Consider the following 19,817-nt stretch of genomic DNA (forward strand, 5'->3'; position numbering starts at 1 on the left):
CTAGTTGCATTGTTTATATACAGATCTTTCTTTTACATTAAATGCATACTATATTCTGATATCTACAGTGCACAAAATCAGATCCTTTAGAACAGTTGTGCACAATACCTGCAATACTGGATTTATGCATCGGATCCCAGCATGTGATTGGAGAAAAAAGTTGGACTGGGCATGGTGGGTGAGGGAACCAGGAGTTCTGTAACGCACAGTGAACACACATCTGCTTCAAAGAGCTGCTGCAGCGGATGCCATGTTGGCAGCGGTGCCCCTGAGGTGGTGGAGCCACTTCTCATTGACCCATCTAGGACCGCACCAGGTAGGGATCATCCAGCATCGGGATAGAGCTGCAGGGGTGTGTGAACCAGGCCTGTCTGTAACTCTAGGAAACGGAAGGCCATTTCAGTATTACCACTTGAGCAATAACAGATCAGATAACAAGGACAATATACACAACCTCCAACTAGAATCCTGCTGTGGTCTAGACAGCGAAGTGGGACGCCACCAGGAAACGTTAGAACTGCAGCTCTTTGGGATCCCCCAGAGTGTACGTGTGCTCTCCTTCAAACGGGCCTCTTCCTCGGCAGTCAGAGTCACCTTCACAGCATCTGAGATTCTACTATTCCATCCCAAGGTGCAAGGAACACTAAGGAAGACATCATCTTTTATTCCACAGAGACCCTTAATCATGGTGGAAACTGGATGCACCCGCCTAAGGGTCTTCATTATACTTTCTGCAAAATCAGCCACAAACAGTCCAATGGCCAGGACGTGCAGCCTTTCAGGTGGCTCACCTTGTAGGCATTGCCAACCACCTGTTTGTGAACCTCTGTCTGCTGATCCTTATCTGCATCAGCGCCTAGGTCAGGGTGCAGATTCTTCAAGGGGACACCAGCAACACTGACTCCACTCCACACAGGCACGCTAGAGTCTCCACGCTCCCCGAGGACCTGCCCACGACAGCTCAGTGGGCAAACTCCCAGCCTTTCTCCTATCAGGTAATGGAACCGGGCTGGATCCAGATTGCAACCACTTCCTATTACACAGTTTTGGGGAAAGACACTTATCTTCCAAGCCGCATAGGTCAAGATACCCACTGGATTGGAAACAACAAGCAACTTGCCATTTGGGCTCTATTTCACAATATTAGGAATGATGAATTTAAAGATGTTCATGTTAGGCTGGACCAAATTAAGATGGCTTTGTCCCTCTTGCTGATGCCCCAGGTGTGATAATAAGCAGCTTGGAGTTTGCAGTCACGTTATAGTCTTTGCCAGAGACAATTTTTGGTGTTCATCCATCTATGGAATTGTTATTGTGGATACAGTGATGAATAAGCTGCAGGGGGTCCCTGTTCTTGGGCAGATAAAAGTCACATTAAGCCAAGGGAGTTTTGAGGTATCTGTGGTTGAAATAAAGTAATAAACCAGATGTAATGGCAAATTTTATGTGTCAATGTAGCTGGGCCACGGTGTGCAGATATTTGGTTAAACATTATTCTAGATGCTTCTGAAAGAGTGATTTAGATAAGATTTACATTTAAATTGGTGGACTTTGAATAAAGAAGATTGTCCTCCATAATGGGTGGGCCTCATGCACTCATACCAAGGCCTGACCTTCAGAACAAAAGACCTAACCTCCTCTGAGCAAGAGAAGAACTCTAGCAGATGGCAGATTTGAACTGCAGCATAGGCTGTTCTCTGTGTCCCCAGCTGCCAGCCCACCCTGCAGATTTTGGACCTGCCAGTCTCCAAAATTACATGAGCCAATTCCTTAGAATCTCATATGTAAATATATGCACACATAGATGTATATATACACACGTACCTACACACACATCCTATTGGTTCTGTTTCTCTGGAGAGCCCTAACTAGTACAATAAAGTAAGCTAAAATAAAGTTGCACTTTAGGTTACACTTCTGATTTTATGAAGAAGACTTTACAGATTTTCAATTAAATCTTCTAGTTGGAGCCAGGTTGTTAGGGTCCAACAGGGGGACTGCCAAAAAGCAACTTTCTGCTAAAGGTGCTGAAACAGTAACGGTGGGTGATCCACCTGCCAAGGAACTGATGAGTTATTTCAGGAGGATAGGGCATTTCCTAGGGGAACTACCCCTCCAACTCTATCATATAACCTTGAAAACAAGGAGTATATCTCCCATGGATTGTCTTATGCTTTTTAAAAAGATCATTATATATTTTATTAGAGAGAGAATAACACTCTTCCAGATTTGGGAGCCTAGCAATTCTAGAAACCCAGATAATCTGAGGAGGGTTCCAGCTAGAAATTCAGTGAATTAGCAGGGCCAGGCATTCTCCTCAATTAATGAGGGCCAACTCTGTGGCAAAACCATACATGGGGCTGAGGAAAAGTATAAAGGATACAGTGTTTAGTGAGCATAAAACCTTCTTAGAGAAAAAAATGTGTGACTATCCAAATGTTCAAGAGTTTAAAAATGAGGGTGGCTGGGTGGCTCAGTTGGTTAAGCAACTGCCTTCAGCTCAGGTCGTGATCCTGGAGTCCCAGGATCGAGTCCCACATCGGGCTCCCTGCTCAGTGGGGAGTCTGCTTCTCCCTCTGACCCTCTCCCCTCTCATGCTCTCTCTCACTGTCTCTCTCTCAAAAAAATAAATAAAATCTTTAAAAAAAAAAAGTTTAAAAATGATATAAGACAACAATATAAGGCAATATACCTACCAACTCTCAGGTGAGTAGTTTAGATAAGAAGGTCAGTAGAAGGTCAGGAAAAGCTCTCTTTGGGCTGTAGTGCTCTGGAGAAAGTGGAGCTTAGTCATAGCCTTAAATGGAGCTTGTAGTATCATGGGCTGGCCTTTACATGGAGATGGACATATAAGGTAGCCTTTCAATTAATATGACTTGACATGTGTGTGCACATATAAAAATATATTTTTATATTTATATATATTTTAAAATGTATTTATATTCATATTTAATTTTATATAAATATATATGAATTTTTTATGTGGCTCTCAAAAGTGTGGTAGAAGTAAAATAAAAAACTATGCCAGTAGCAAAAGGCTATGTTGTAATATTGTGAAATAGAGCCCAAACGGCAAGTTGCTTGTTGTTTCCAATCCAGTGGATATCTTGACCTATGCGGCTTGGAAGATAAGTGTCTTTCCCCAAAACTGTGTAATAGGAAGTGGTTGCAATCTGGATCCAGCCCGGTTCCATTACCTGATAGGAGAAAGGCTGGGAGTTTGCCCACTGAGCTGTCGTGGGCAGGTCCTCGGGGAGCGTGGAGACTCTAGCGTGCCTGTGTGGAGTGGAGTCAGTGTTGCTGGTGTCCCCTTGAAGAATCTGCACCCTGACCTAGGCGCTGATGCAGATAAGGATCAGCAGACAGAGGTTCACAAACAGGTGGTTGGCAATGCCTACAAGGTGAGCCACCTGAAAGGCTGCACGTCCTGGCCATTGGACTGTTTGTGGCTGATTTTGCAGAAAGTATAATGAAGACCCTTAGGCGGGTGCATCCAGTTTCCACCATGATTAAGGGTCTCTGTGGAATAAAAGATGATGTCTTCCTTAGTGTTCCTTGCACCTTGGGATGGAATAGTAGAATCTCAGATGCTGTGAAGGTGACTCTGACTGCCGAGGAAGAGGCCCGTTTGAAGGAGAGCACACGTACACTCTGGGGGATCCCAAAGAGCTGCAGTTCTAATGTTTCCTAGTGGCGTCCCACTTCGCTGTCTAGACCACAGCAGGATTCTAGTTGGAGGTTGTGTATATTGTCCTTGTTATCTGATCTGTTATTGCTCAAGTGGTAATACTGAAATGGCCTTCCGTTTCCTAGAGTTACAGACAGGCCTGGTTCACACACCCCTGCAGCTCTATCCCGATGCTGGATGATCCCTACCTGGTGCGGTCCTAGATGGGTCAATGAGAAGTGGCTCCACCACCTCAGGGGCACCGCTGCCAACATGGCATCCGCTGCAGCAGCTCTTTGAAGCAGATGTGTGTTCACTGTGCGTTACAGAACTCCTGGTTCCCTCACCCACCATGCCCAGTCCAACTTTTTTCTCCAATCACATGCTGGGATCCGATGCATAAATCCAGTATTGCAGGTATTGTGCACAACTGTTCTAAAGGATCTGATTTTGTGCACTGTAGATATCAGGTGCCTCACTTGGAGGCCATAGGGGCACATACTGAAATGGATCATCCTAAATATGTAATCCATAATAAAAAGATTTCTACTCATGACACAGGCCAAATCATATTACCCTACATTGTCACAGGGACAGGAAGTGTGTTTGTTACTTGATAAAGGAGACTCTACTTCCCTTAGCACACTGTAGCTTTTTGATACCTGTCTTCCTGCTCCTCTCCCTTGTCACTTGTCCTTTACAACACACATGCACCTCCTCCTTCCTTTTTTGCCAGATATTTCTCTACCTTAGTATTTTCCCCAAGTGTGGAATGGGAATAATGTTCATTCTAGAATTTGAGCAGCTTTTTTGTGAACTTCTTGTGGACAGTGAGGACTGTCAGTTGATCTTCTGCCTCTTGCCCTGTTCGTACTCACAGGCTAGAGCATCACAGCCAGGCAGGTGGTAGTCATGATGCTCGTGTCACTAACCTAAATGAAACAAGGCAGTAGACCTACAAGTCACTTACTGTGCCTTGTCCCTCCTGTTGCCTTCCCTCCTGCTAGTTTTTTCAGATCTATATTTACAGATGGAGTCTGAATGTGCAGACCAGGTGATTTTGCTCTTGAATAGGAAATAGATGGAAATATTTGCGAAGAAAAGATTCATAATTGTTGGACACTATTTGAGTCTAATGACTTCGGAGAAAAATGTTTATGCTGCACTCTGTTGTATGTTTTCTTCTCTATGAAAATAGTGTAACATGTAACAAACTCAGAAACAAGTTTGTTAGTGAATATTTTTATCTATGGGCTGTTTACTTAGTTTTCTTGCTCTGAACACCAGAATCTTGACTAGACAAATGATGTATGACCTGCCCAGTTCTGATTTTTGTCCAGAATACTGGTTCTTGACCTTTTAGGGTCACAGTTCTCTTTGAGGGTCTAAAGAAAATCATGGACCCATTACCTAGGAAAATTCACATATTGACATGAAATTTTATGTAGATCTTTAGTCTTGATCCAAATATCCCTGCAAGTCTACCCATGTGATTCCATTTAAGACTCTTGATCTATGACTAGGGATTTTGCTTACTCCAGATTTTGTAAAGGATTAATTGAGAATAGCGGAACCAACTCATATTCTGAAAAGAAGCTGTATATTTCACTAAATTATTAACCTAACAGTGAATCTCAAATGAATGGCAGTGGTTTTGTCACAGACTTCCCATTTCCTTCTCTAGGAGCTAGTCTCTGTCCTGGGGTAGCTCAGATTTCATGGTCCCTCAAGCTATAACAGGACCTGCTACTCTTCTTCTGGAGCCTTACTGGGGCATACATGTTTATAGTCAAGAGCTAACTCACTCTTCACTTATGCACTTGTACAAATTTCTTTTTAAGTACAAACTCTCTCAACTGTATTGCTAAGGAGTTCTTTTTCTCTCTTAAAAAAATGCCTGCTACCAGTAAGTTCCCAAAGGACTTTTCTCTCTGTTTGCAGGAAGCTGCAGTTTATGACCTATCTTTGTATTGAGTATGTTCCATCACTCTTTGTTCTGTGCTCTTTGCTATCCTTAGGGGCTGGAAGAAGTTTTCAAACACCTTTGGTTGAAAAAATGTCTTTGTAATTGAGGTTTGAGCTACAAGCAGATCCCTTGCCCCAAATAAGGTAGAAACATGTAAGCCATTATACCTCCTGTCCCTCTCCCCCAACCACTGGCTGAAGCATCTAGGCTGCCCCCCATTACCTTGTTATGCTCAGTAGGCAATGGCAGATTGAGTAGAGAAGGTGAGCAGAAAGTAAACTCACTTTATTTCATAGTTATCCAGTCTTATCTCACAACTTTAATCCAGATACTTTTAGAAGTTTGCTTCAGGCTGAGGTTTTAAAGCAAAATTTTATGTTGTGAAACATTTTGAATCCCATATCCAAGCAAATAAAATCCAAGAAGGCAAAAATTATTTCTAAGGCCTGTAAGTTTAAAGGCAGTTAATATATTCATTCATTCTTTAACCCATTAATTATATAGCATGTAGAGTAAATATGAAATAAGCCTTCTGCCTTCTCAAAAATTACTGAATGATAAAAATAAAGATTTCAGATAAGAGATCAACTATTAGCCTTGGATTGAATCTACATAATAGACTTTGTGGAACCAAACATCAATTTCAAGTTTCTAGTGATTTAACAATCTGCTCTTAGGAGCTGGTGGAAGCTGGCTCCAGCACATCCTATGTCAAGTATCCATCTTATTGGGTTCTCTATTCTGTTTCATTGGTCTATTTATCTGTTTCTATCTTAATTGACACAGATTTTTAATAAATATTGGCAGGCTAAATCTTTCCATTTTATTCTGTTTGGGGAAGGGATATTGGGTGTTTGTGGGGTTTTGTTTTCTTATAAAGAAGAGCCGTATTTAGAATCTATTGTTCAATTTAGATTCTGCTGAATCAATACTAACTCTGTTAGGAACTTGAAATGCAACCTCCTGCATGGAACTGGTCTTCTGGAAGGTAAAAGAAGAGCTGAAAGGAAAGAAGTAATCATTTTGCCCGAGAATATCTTACATCTCGCATTGCTCTTTTGATGACTTCTCTGGCCTCCACTGCTGGCAGGAGTTTGGTCTATAATGGCATGATGTTTCTTGACACTTTCAAAGAGAAGAGAAAAGGAGAAGTGCCATTGAGGTTTATTACATTTTAAAGGTTAAATTTCCACAGTAATTTCTAAAGTTGTGACCAGGTGGTGGGAAGGAAGAATTAAGTTGGTATGAATTTTTGACTCATCTTTATAAGTAGTGTATGAATGACAGTGGAAGATAGTTTCAGGTTGAAGTAATGGATCCATGACTTTCACAAAAGTCATTTCTCAGGTTACCTACATTTATTTTTTCTCTAAATACCTATAACCATCATACTACTCAGAGTTAAAAACATCTTTACCTAACAAAATTTTAAGTTTTCTTTTAGATTTTCTATATATAATATAAACAGGACTAGAGATTTTCCTCACAAAGTATATGGAAATAAATGTAAACTTTTTCAGTGCACTTTGTTAACATAAAGGTTTTGGTCATTTGGGGCAGGGGGGACAAAACCCAAAATACCCAGTGCAATCCTTAATTTTATGTGTCAACTTGGCTAGGCCATGGTAACCAGATATTTGGTCAAACACTAGTCAAAGTGTTGCTGTTGAAGATATTTTGTAGATGATATTGACATTTAAATAAGTAGTCTCTGAGTAAAGCAGATTACCTTCCATATTGTGGGTGGGCCTCACCCAAACAATTGAAGGTCTTAAGAAAATAAAAGACTGGTGATGTTTCCTAGGGGGGAGGGCCAGCAGACTGCCTTTGGACTCAAGCTGCCCCATCAAATTCTTCCCTGAGTCTCTAGCCTGCAGCCCTCACCTGCAGATTCCATTCTTGCCAACATTTACAATTACATAAACCAATTCCTTAAAATCAATCAATCATTCATTCAGTCTCTCTCTCCATATGTGTGTGAGTGTATATGTATATGTCTATGAATATCTATATATCTTCTTGTTTCTGTTTCTCTGGAGAACCCTGACAGTCCAACCAGAAACCACCAAACTTATCCAAGGCTTTATAAGGATGTATATGTATAGCTATGAGAGCACACTTTCATTTTGCTACCGTTATCTACTGTTATGCTCTTGGCCTCTAAAGTATAGTCTTGACGTGCTACTTGCTGATAGGGATCAGAAGTTACTCCTGCAGAGACTTATGACAACTCAGAAAAAGAGTTTTAATTTTAAACTTGTTGAAAAAGGAAAAGTTAATTTAAATTCTGTCCCCAGTGCTTGTGATACTTGGTAAAACTGGCACACACCTAAAGAGATTGGCAGTATACCTGGGTACAATATATTTGGAAAGCAATAAATATCAAAGGTGTATAAAAATGTTTATATCTTTTGACTTAATATTCCAAGTTCTAGGTTTTTGTTTTCAAAACTTATCTAGAAAATTAGAAAAACACTATGTGCATATATATGTATATATAATACATACATAGCAATATATATATATATTGATCTATAACTAGTTATCAGATATAGTTATATAGTTATATATATTATATATACTTAGTTTTTTAGTTGTGGGCTGGATCATGCCTCCCCCAAGTTCACATGTTGAAGTCCTAACCCCCTGTAGCTCAGAATGTAACCATATTTGTAGATAAGGTCTTTAAAGAAGAAATTCAGTTAAAATGAGGTCTTTAGGGTGGGCCCTAATCCAATAGGACTGTTGTCCTTATAAGAAATGGAAATTTGGACACAGACATGCACACACACACAGAAGAAAGACCACGTGTAGCCAGAGGGAGAAGCAGTCCATCTACAAGTCTAGGAGAGAGGGCTTAGAAGAAATCAACTCTGCTAACACCTTGATCTTAAGACTTCTAGCCTCCAGAACTGTGGGAAGATCAATTTCTATTGTTTAAACTATCCAGTCTGACACTTTGTTATGGCAGTGCTAGCAAACTAATACTTGTTTAAATACGTATGTCTCTACAGATTAGTTCTAAGACTAAATAAAATCTAAATAAGCAATAGCAGGAAGATATTTAGATTTAAATTGATGTATCACTATGTTGGACTATTATATAGTCCTTAAAATGAAAATTAAGAGACTTTATTGAAAAGAAATTACAATAGGATATAAACAAACAATAGCATATTATCCAGCAGTCAAAAAAAACAAAACAAAACAGAACTGCCTACATTCACATGCACAATGCTCCAAAACATAACACTGAATGATTTAAAAAAAAACAACAATGTGATTTACCATTTGATACCGTTAATATAAATGGGAAAGCACTTTCACAATGAATAGTTTATATAGCTCATGGATAGATATGCACTTAGATAAAGGTAGATAATATGTATTGGAAGAAAACACCTTAAGTGTATGAGCATGGGTCCCTGTGGGTGGAGTCTGGGACTGGGATCTACAAGGAAGGGAACTAGCCAGGAAACCAAATATCCTGAGGAGCCTGGATGAACTGATGCAGATAATGTGCCTGGAGGCAGAGACAGCCAACCAGGCTTGATTGTATCAATCCAATTCTGCCTCTGAAGTGCAACTAGAAACAAATAGATGGTAGTGAAAGACCAGAATGCAAAAAAGTCTATGCTATAGTGAAACCTCTATAACAGAATTTATAGGGCTGAACAAGAAATTAAAGAACGAGGGTGCCTGGGTGGCTCAGTCATTAAGCATCTGCCTCTGGCTGAGATCATGATCCCAGGGTCCTGGGATCGAGCCCCACATTGGGCTCCCGGCTCAGCGGGAAATCTGCTTCTCTCTCTCTCTCCCTCTGCCCCTCCCCACCACTCGTTCTCTCTCTCTCTCAAATAAATAAATAAAATCTTAAAAAAAAAAAGAAATTGAATAACAGAAAAATAGGTAAATAATGGTGGTAACATTGAGGGTAAATTTAGTTCTTTATTTTTGTGTTGATGAGAAATTTTTTTACTTTGATTATTATTTTGTCCTATAAATCAAATTCCTGAGGCAAAAGAAAAGAATGAAAAGTTGCCTTTAGTCCAAGATCCTCATTGTGGTATTCCGTTCTTTCCAGAGAAAAAAATAACCTGGCTGTTGTCATCAACAAAACAAAATAGATATAATTATCCAAAAATTCAAGCAAAAACTCTACAGTGACCTAAATTATGTGTGCGGTCGAAGCCCACAGTGAATTTGCCACTAGAGATATGGCTTCAGCTGAGTTTTGTCTTTTTCATTCTGTTCTCCTTATGGTTTCTTGTTCGCAGTTCCGTCTCCCTCTCTCCCGCTCTCCCTCCAACAAACACCTAAAATAAGCTTTTTGACTCCCTAGCTTCTCCTTGTACCCTGCTGTCAAGTGTAGTAAAGAGAACAAAGAAAAGCCAATTTGATTCTGACTGCTCTGAGACTTTCAGTAGTCATCTCAGTCACTGGGGGAGAGGAGAAATCCTGCCCACAGATGCCAAGTCGCTCCTCGCCCACGGGCACTGGCCGGTGCACGGAGCTGCCGCGCGGGCAGAATTCCGTTGAGTGGGCTCTCCGTGGCTGAGAGAACCCAGGGGAGGAGAGTCCGTCACGTGGAGGTGGCTTTTTCCTGTGTTCTGTTTTTGAGATTAGATCAAACTTCAAGCCTTTTCACTATAGTCAGCTATGATTTTTTTCCACCTTGAGGTGAAAAGCTTAAATGCTGGGCAGTGATTCTCAACTCCCAGTGCACGTTACAATCACCTGGGATGTTTTCAAACATATCCGGTTGTGCGCGCCAAACTCAGACCCAATGAGTCAGCATCTCTGGGGGTGGGTCACGGGTATTGGGAAATCAGATATGCAGCCAGCACCGTGAACTACTGGGCTAGAATCCTCATTTATTCAGTGTAGCTCTTCTGTAATAAATAGAGTCACCGTGTTTAGCGTCAGTGTCAGCCGTCTCCTGTAACAGATGTCAGCAGACTCTTACCTGTTTCTAATGAGACTGGCTTCTCTGTCAGCTTGGATATTGAAAAAGAGGAGCATAGTGATGGGATTATTTCTCTTTAGAATGAGAACTTATTATTCTGTTGTTAATGTGATTTAATGTTGAAATGAATGAATTTACAGGCACAAGGCACTCTTTTATTTTATATTGCTAATCAGAAGTATGTGACAATATCTCCCTCCCCATATTTCTTATTAAAAAACAAAACAGATCAGGATAATTTTTTAAACTGATTCTCTAGAAGCCTTTCAGAAATGTGGGAGTCGGTAGTAAAAGTGTAAATAAATATTCTTTTCAGAGTTTAACTTAGACAAGATGTCAGATTTTGATCTCAGTTGCATGCTTCTCCCCCAGTTGTATTAAGTAATTAATTTAGAGAGACAAGAGAAGGGACTCAGAGGGAGGTTGAATACCCTTCTTTCATGGGTACAAACCTGCTATGTCTCCCATCCTTAAAAAAAACAACAAAACTTCTCATTGATCCTATATCCTTTCCAAGTGACATCCCATATCTATATCCCTTTAGAAAGAGTAGTTTATAATTGTTTTTCATTCTCATTTTTTCCTGCTCCTGTTCTCACTTGAACTCTTTCGAGCCAAGTTTTGTCCTTGCATTCCACTGAATTATCTTTTGTAAAGGTCGCTAATAGCCTCCTTGCATTCAAAAACAATGGTTATATCTCAGCCCCATGTCTTACTCATCTCATCAGTAGAATGTAACAAGGTCATTAACTCTCTTGATCCTTTACTCCTCATCTTGATCCTTTACTCCGCCACTTTCTCGTGATCCCCATCCCATCTCCCGGAGTGCTCTTCTCTTTGCTGTGCTGGTTCCTCCTCATCTCCCTGATCATTCCTAGCAGGTTGTCTCAGGGCTTCTTCCCCTGCCCACTCTCTACCCTTCCTCCAGAGCCAAGGAGATTTCACATATCCTAAAATTCCACATATATTTTAATGTCTACCCATTTATATTTCCATCTTCTACCTTTATCCTGAAGTATAGATTCATTTGTCAACATCTCCTGTTGGATATTAGTATCATCTTTGGTTTAATACACAAAATGAACTCTTGTTTTTTTCCTCCTCCAAACTATTTCTCCCACAGTCCTCCCTATCTTAGTAAATGGCAACTTCGTTGTACCAGTTGCTTGGCCAAAAATCTTGCCTTCATCCCTGATTTCTTTCTTCAATACTCCATATCCAATTTATTAGCTAATCCTGACAACTCTACCTTTGAAATTATCCAGAATACTACCACCTCCACTGCTACCAGCCCCTTCCTGATTACCATCACCTGTCATCTGGATTATTCTAGTAGCCCACGTACTGTCCTTTGTGTTCCTATCCTTGCCAGCTCTTCTCCTCCAGTCCTCTCACCCCCACTGCACAAAGCAGCACACAGCTCCACACATAAGCCAGGTATATCATTCCTTGTTCAAGACCCTTGCAAGCCGGGATGCTTGGGGGGCACAGTCAGTTAAGTGTTGACTCCTGGTTTCCCCTCAGGTCGTGATCTCGGGGTTGTGAGATCTGAGATTGTGCCGTGTTGAGCTCTGTGCTTAGCATGGAGTCTGCTTAAAAGACTCTCTTTCCCTCCCCCCCCCCCCCCCCCCCCCGCCCCCACTCAGGCTAGCATGTTCGCAGGCGCCTGCACTCTCTCTCTCTCCCTCAAATAAAGAAATAAATCTTAAAAACAAAACAAAAGAAAACAAAACCCTTGCAAGCCTCCCCTGTGGTTCAGAATAGAGACTAAATCCTCATGGTGACCTCTGAGGTCCCACATAACTGGGCCCTACCACCTTTGGCCTCTTCTCTTAGAACTGTCATGCCTGCTCACTAGCCACAGCACACTAGCCTCCTTTCTGTTTGCAGACACTCCTAGCATTTGTCCTCCTTTTCTGGAATGTTCTACTTCCTTGCTCTTTCCTTTTCCAGAATGCTGTATTTCCAGGAGGCACATAACTTACATCCTTGCTTCCTTCTCTGCAAGTGTCACCTCCAGAGAAGACCACTGTGACCATCTCATCTAAAATAGCAATCTTCTTCTACTTCCCTTCCTTACCTTAATCCTGACCACTTTTTTTCTCCACAACACTTCCCAACTGACTTTATACATTTTTTTAGAATGTATTGTCTGTTTCCCCCACTATGTTGTAAGCTCCACAAGGCTATTTCGTTCACTGCTTTATCAGTAGCACCAAGAACAGTGCATGGCAAATGGTAAATGCTCAATAAATATGTACTGTCTGAATTATAACTCTGATTTCTTTAATTTTTAGAAAATCTCTTTCCCAGCCCATGTTCTGAATTTCTATTATTTGATCATTTATTCTTTGTATTTTTTTAAAGATTTTATTTATTTGTTTGAGAGAGAGAGAGAGAGAGAGCGGTGCAGGGGGGAGGGGCAGAGGGAAAGGGAGAAGCAGACTCCCCATTGAGCAGGGAGCGGGAAGCTGAGCTCAATCCCAGGACCCTGAGATCATGACCTGAGCGGAAGGTGGACACTTAACCAACTGAGACACCCAGGTGCCCCTATTTGTATTTTTAACTAAAATACATTAACAGAGTCCCCCAAACCCTGTGTAAATATCTCTTATTAGGTACATTTCAGCACCATATTTCACTGAATATAAGTCCTTATCAATTATAAGATGCATGATTATTTTATTTGCCACTAAGAAAAAAATGCTGCCATTTATATAACATGCTATTTATTATAAGAAACATCTTTATTGATGAATTATTAAAATTTAAAAAGTAAATGTCTCTTAGAATTAATGAAATATGGCATTAAGCATCTTCCATGTGGCAGACATTACTCCTCTAGTCCCTATATTAAGAGGTACAGAGATTGGTAAGGGGAGAGACAGGTGTGTGTGTGTTCTAATAATGTGGGTCATGGTGAGTGATATTAAAGAAGGGGGGGGTAGCCATAGAGATTGTTTTGCTGTGTGTCCTTGGTATGCTGGAAGGCAGGGTGAAAGCTGATTTTATCTAAAGGAGTCTCTTATTTTGTGCTTTTTTTTTTCTTTTAACCTCATTTTGTGGCTGTGGAGAAGTGTCTACTTCTTAAGGGATAGACATAGCTGATAAAAATAGCACAAAACACAAAGACCAAGACAAATAATTTTCAAATTAATCCAAACAATTTTTTTAAACAAATAAACAAAGCATTTAAGTTTCCCAAAAGGATGTTTCTGGTGAATAAAATGGAAATCCAAGATGAAAAACTGCCAGGTCAGTTATCAGAACATCTGATTTATTGCTGAGAGGCAGTTGACTTCAACTGTGCATGTCTGCAAGTCATTGTATCATCTGTAGAGTTTCTCTTGAATTCACTTGTACATAGACACTGAATCACTTTACATGGCAGCTGGTCATAAAGGATCCAGGGCTTAAGACACCATGCAATATTAGATTAGCAATAGTGTTTTACAGGGACTTTATCACCGAGAACAAACAAAGACATTGAAGGACAAAGAACAATTCCATTCTAAGCTACGCATCGCATCGGATTCCTATCCAATAAGAAGTGTTTTCAGTGTCTACAAAGAAAGCAAAATGTCTTTTCTCATAAAGCAGATCATTTTCCAAAGTGCCCTTTTATACTTAGCTCTTACCTCACATTTAATATTATTTATCATTATAATATTATTGATCTTCCAGTCCTGAGAGCCCTAGATTATGTACATTGAAAACTTGGGAGAAAGCAAAAAAGAAACTTAAAAGTATATGCAAAGCACTCTTCTCTCCTACCCGTTGAATCTTTTGTTGGACTCTTTGACTCCTAGGCCTTTATTGGACTGATCAGTATACTGTACTATGGGAAGAAAAAGAGTTTCCAAACAAGTGGAGTAAAAGGTTCTATGTAAGAATGGCCTTAAGCTACCTGGAAAGGGACATCCCAGATGAGGGAGGAAACTAAAGGTACACAGAGAAAGAAGGAGAAATGAGTTGGAATTTGACAGTTGGTGGCTGAGAAAAGGTTTAGGCAGTTTCCACAAGAAGTGGATCTTTGGGGAGGGTGAGAGCACTAAAGGAAAAGAAGCTTTGCTGTTGTATATGTTACACACTCACCTGTATTGCTGCTTCTACCTCTTGAAACTTTAGTGAAAGCCTATAATCCTTTCAGTGCTTTCTGGAGTTAAGTTTGTAAGTTTTTCCTGGGGAGGGGGATGTGATAGTATATCAAGATTGGCCATAGGGTGAATGCAAAGCAGTGTAAAAAGTCTAGCTTTATTTGAGTCCCATTTACTTACCTTCCCAAGACTCATTAGAACATTTCTTGGCTGAAATGCAAATTATGCCCAGTATGCTGGGTTTGTCTGATGTCCCTCGCCCGCCCCCATGCTTGCTCAGCACCTCCACTGAGGTGCCACCAGCTCCTGAGCTGCCCACTTGTACTGGCCCATGTTCTCACATCTTCCATCCCATTCACCAGAAGTACCATAACCCGGGTCCTGCTCCATTAGAGACACAGTAAGGGAGTGGCCAGTTAAAGAGCATGTTAGCGGAATGTAGTGGTTAAGAACATGGGGTGTGGAATCAAAGAGACCCAGGTTTGAATTGGCTCTGGCTCTTCCTAGTTATATGAGATTGGAAAAGCTGCTTGGTCTCACTGAGCCATTATTTTTTTCAGGTAAAAGAAAGTGAATGCCTACCTCTTGATGGTGGTGAAAGAATTAAATAAAATAGTGTTTGCACAGGGGACACTATTGTTCTGATTGCCCCAGCAGCCTGTCTTTCTTTCTTTCTTTCTTTCTTTCTTTCTTTCTTTCTTTCTTTCTTTCTTTCTTTCTTTCTTTCTTTCTTTCTTTCTTTCTTTCTTTTTCTTTCTTTCTTTCTTCTGCTGACAGAGTCTGTCCCCAATTCAATGCCTTATATCCCAGCTGCCGTAAGTCCATCTGAGTCTATCCCTGGGATATGTTTCATCCTGGGGCTAAGGAGAGGATAACCCTTTTGTGCTCTTGTCATGATCCAGACCTGCTGATGGCCATGTCTTCCGCTCTGTGGAAAGGCCAGGCTGAACAAATCAAGCTGAAGACCAGTTTGGAGTAATATGGCAGGTTAGTTATTTAGATCAATTCTTACACTAAAAAAAAAAAATGCTGTAAAATATTTTTTATTCTGTTTTCTTAAAATCATTGAGGAGCTAAAAAGATAGTAAGGTTACAATCTAAGAATAAGAATGAGGGAAAGCTGCTTACAGCCATAGAGGATTGCAAAACTGAGCTTCTGTTTTAATTATGTCAGCTGTACAGGGGCATAAATCTAATCCTAAAATTCATCCAAGTTGGAATGTTTAATAGCAGACTGGTCCCCATAAAGCTAAGGCCCCAAAGGACTATGAACTTAGAGTAACAGTAACTTGGAGTAAACCTAACTCCCCCATCTTACTATCACTACCCACCAGAAGAGACTGCAAAGACAAGGTCCCTTGGAATGGTGCAGAACAGAAGCGGGAAAAGTCCCTGAGAATTTATAACTACAAGCTAGCCTTCCTGCAATTTGCAGCCCCAAATCATAACACCTAAATAGCCAAAAAAACCTTAGCCCAAATTTAGCTTAAAGTGGTCCTGGGCTGGTAAAGACATGTGGCAAAAGCAAAAGAAAATCCTCACTAAAGAAATATTTATTTTAGGCCTTAAAGACTTCTCACAAATGATTTTTCTAGTAAAAAATAATAAAACCCACAAGGAAACAAAGCAATATGAGTGAAACTTCCAAATAATAAGCCAGAGAAACAAAACTAGAGACCTCAGATGTTAGAATTAGTAGCCAAGGATTATTTTTTAAAATGTGTAACATGGTTAAGCAAAAAAAGGCAGGCTTGTAAACATCAGAAAGCAAATTTCAAAAGACTGAATCCATATGGTGCATGTTCTTGGACCACAATGCAATTATAAATTTGAAATAAAAATTTAAAAGACAATAATAATGTCTCTATGTATTTGATTTTTAAGAAAAACATTATAAATTAATAGAAAAAACTATGGGCATCAGAAAATATTTTTAACAGGATGATATTGTTTTCAAATAAAACAAGCAAACAAGAATTGTAGGATATATTGAAGGTCAAATTTGAAGGAAATTTATAGTCTTAAAATACAAATAATTACAAAGAAGTAAAGATTAAAAATTAATGAGCCAAGCATCCATCCCAAGAAGTTAGAAAAGAGGAAAATAAAGCCAAGAAAGTAGAAAGAAGGAAAAAATAAATATGAGAACATAAATAAATAAAATATAAAACAAACATGTGATAGGATTCAACAAAATCAAAAGATGGTTCTTTAAAAATACTAATATGAATTATAAGCCTCTGGTAAATCTTGTGAAGAAAACAGATTTCTGAGTCCGAGATGGGGCATAGAATCTATGTATTTTTAAGAAGCTCTATGGCTTAATAGACACATGAAAAGATGCTCAGTATCACTCATCATCAGGGAAATACAAATCAAAACTACAATGAGATATCACCTCACACCTGTCAGAATGGCTAAAGTTAACAACACAGGAAACAACAGATATTGGTGAGGATGCGGAGAAAGGGGAACCCTCCTGCACTGTTGGTGGGAATGCAAGCTGGTGCAGCTACTCTGGAAAACAGTATGGAGGGTCCTCAAGAAGTTAAAAATAGAGCTACCCTATGACCCAGCAATTGCACTACTAGGAATTTACCCAAAGGATACAAACATACTGATTTGAAGGGCTACAGGCACCTGGATGTTTATAGCAGTACTGTCAACAATAGCCAAACTACAGAAAGAGCCCAAATGTCCATCAACTGATAAATGGATAAAGAAGAAGTGATATATAATACTCAGCCACAAAAAGGAAGAATGAAATCTTGCCATTTGCAATGATGTAAATGGAGCTCAAGAGTATTATGTTAAGCAAAATAAGTCAAGAAAGACAAATACCATATGAGTTCACTCATATGTGGAATTTAAGAAACAAAACAAACAGGGGTGCCTGGGTGGCTCAGTCGTTAAGTGTCTGCCTTCGGCTCAGGTCATGATCCCAGGGTCCTGGGATCGAGCCCCATATCGGGCTCCCTGCTTGGCGGGAAGCCTGCTTCTCCCTCTCCCACTCCCCCTGCTTGTGTTCCGTCTCTCGCTGTGTCTCTCTGTCAAATAAAGAAATAAAATCTTTAAAAAAAAAAGAAAAAAAAGAAATAAATCTTTAAAACAAAACAAAACAAAACAAAAACAAACATGGGGGGAAGAGAGTAAAAACAAGAAACAGACTCTTAGCTATAGGAAACAAACAGTGTTGCTGGAGGGGAGGTGGATGGGTGGATGGGTTAAAGGGGTGACAGGTATTAAGGAGGGCACTTGTGATAATCACTGGGTGTTATATCTAAGTGATGAATCACTAAATTCTACACCTGAAACTAATATTACACTATACTAAGTGGAATTTACATAAAAACTTGGAAAGAAAAAGAAGCTCTATGGCTTAACAATTCACATCATGTCAAACAAAGACCAATTATAAAATTGTGATTTATTTATCAGCTTTTTGAAAGGTTAAGGTTTCAAATCAACATATTTACAATAAAAAAAGATTAAGTCTAGGTGGTGATTATTTATTCTTCCATGATCCCTGTTGTCTCTTAACCTCTTATTTAGGTTATTCTTATTCTAGGGACTTCACAGATTTGAAAGTGGAATAGCCAGTATGACGGGCCATTCTCCCAGATTTTATCAGCTGCTTTTCCAAAAAGGCTCTCTAACTCCCTTAGAAGCCATGGAACTGTGGGGCTCCCAGTCTTCTTCTCTCAGAAGTGGTAAAATTTGAAAGTAGGCAAAATTTGCCTTGAGGACCATCTCTCTTCCTTGAAGTCTCCCTCTCTCCTCCACATGGGCCCAGCCTCCAAGATGCTGCCTCCACCTGTTGAATACCTTCTTTTTACAACACCCTAAACTGTACTGCTGTACTCAAATAATTTCTGGGGTTCTGGACCTCCTTTGATAGTCCCATTTCTAGAAGGATCCTGATCTCAGCTAGCTTTTTTGATAAGCTAATTTGTTTAAAATACTAATAACCAAAATGATTTAAGTATTACTTCCTTGAGGCTGGCAGTTACTCAACTTCTAGAGAAACAAGGTTGGTCTGAACATTTCTAAGGTTTTATTTGGATCTTGAAAAGAATAGTGTTAAATGACCAATTTCATCTTTTCAGACACTTGTGGATACGGAATCTTCTCAGAACTAAGGCTAGAAAATGTTCTGTCTGCCATAATCAAGAATGACTGAAAGAAATCTAATGAAGTTTAAAGAAACCATCTCAGTGGTTTTATGAACCAGAAATGTGTAATGATTTACTTTTCTTGTTTAAAATAAGCATTTTGGGGATTATATAATGTTGGTCCATAAAAAATCCCTAGTCTGATATTATAAAATTATCATGACTTCAGTCTTTACCAAGAATGTGAAGTATATACAAATAGGACAAAAAATATTGTCCTAAGAAAGATTTGAAGGTTAGTGTAAGTGAATAAAATAGAAAGTCTTTGCAAGACTGCTCACGTTAGTGATAGCAATAGATTTACTCTCATATAAAATCACACTGTTGCCCCCAGACATTTGGGTCGCTAAAAGTGACCTTTGATGGCCAAAGTTAATATACATGCACATGACTATTTTCTCAGTTGTAAATAAGGGTTAAAATGCTAAGGTATACTAAGTTAACACTTTCAGGTATTTTATTTATTACGTTAAAAAGAAGATGAATAAGAGTCTTTAATTTCATGAATACGGAAATGGAGACACAGCAAGGCAAAGTGACTTTCCTATAGTCGCAAAGGAACATGGTGGCACATTTCCAATATATTTGATCTGTCTCTTCTTGCTAGCCTATGGTTCATTTAACCAGCTAAAGCACAGCAAACTCTGGGATTTGCTCACATAATTTTTTCTTTTTCAAAAAAGGTGTGAAAACACTCAAAGTGTTAAGGTTGGGCAATGAAGCCAGATGTGGGCAGATGGCAGACTATGTGTGAATAGCCCTGACTCTTGCAAGGTCAGTGGAAGGCTGTGGGGCATTCATTTGACATTCTATTCAAATCTGTAATCTCTTAAGGCACAGTAGGAGGGAAGAGCCTCCCTACTTTCCCAGGACAACCCAAGATGAGTGAAAATATGTGTTTGTGAAGGTCAGCGGAGGACCTGGAAAGTGAAGATAGTGAGTCCTGCCA

At 39.7% G+C, this 19,817-nt stretch overlaps 2 pseudogenes; one reads left to right on the forward strand and one right to left on the reverse strand.

The window, feature by feature from the left end:
* Positions 1 to 405: 405 nt before the first annotated feature.
* On the reverse strand, positions 406 to 1,290 carry LOC116635743 (annotated as a pseudogene).
* A 1,679-nt stretch (positions 1,291 to 2,969) lies between these two features.
* LOC116635744 lies at positions 2,970 to 3,691 on the forward strand (annotated as a pseudogene).
* The last annotated feature ends 16,126 nt before the right edge of the window (positions 3,692 to 19,817 follow it).

This window comes from Phoca vitulina, unplaced genomic scaffold (genome assembly GCF_004348235.1).
Source record: "Phoca vitulina isolate PV1807 unplaced genomic scaffold, GSC_HSeal_1.0 scaffold11, whole genome shotgun sequence".
Taxonomy (NCBI): domain Eukaryota; kingdom Metazoa; phylum Chordata; class Mammalia; order Carnivora; family Phocidae; genus Phoca; species Phoca vitulina.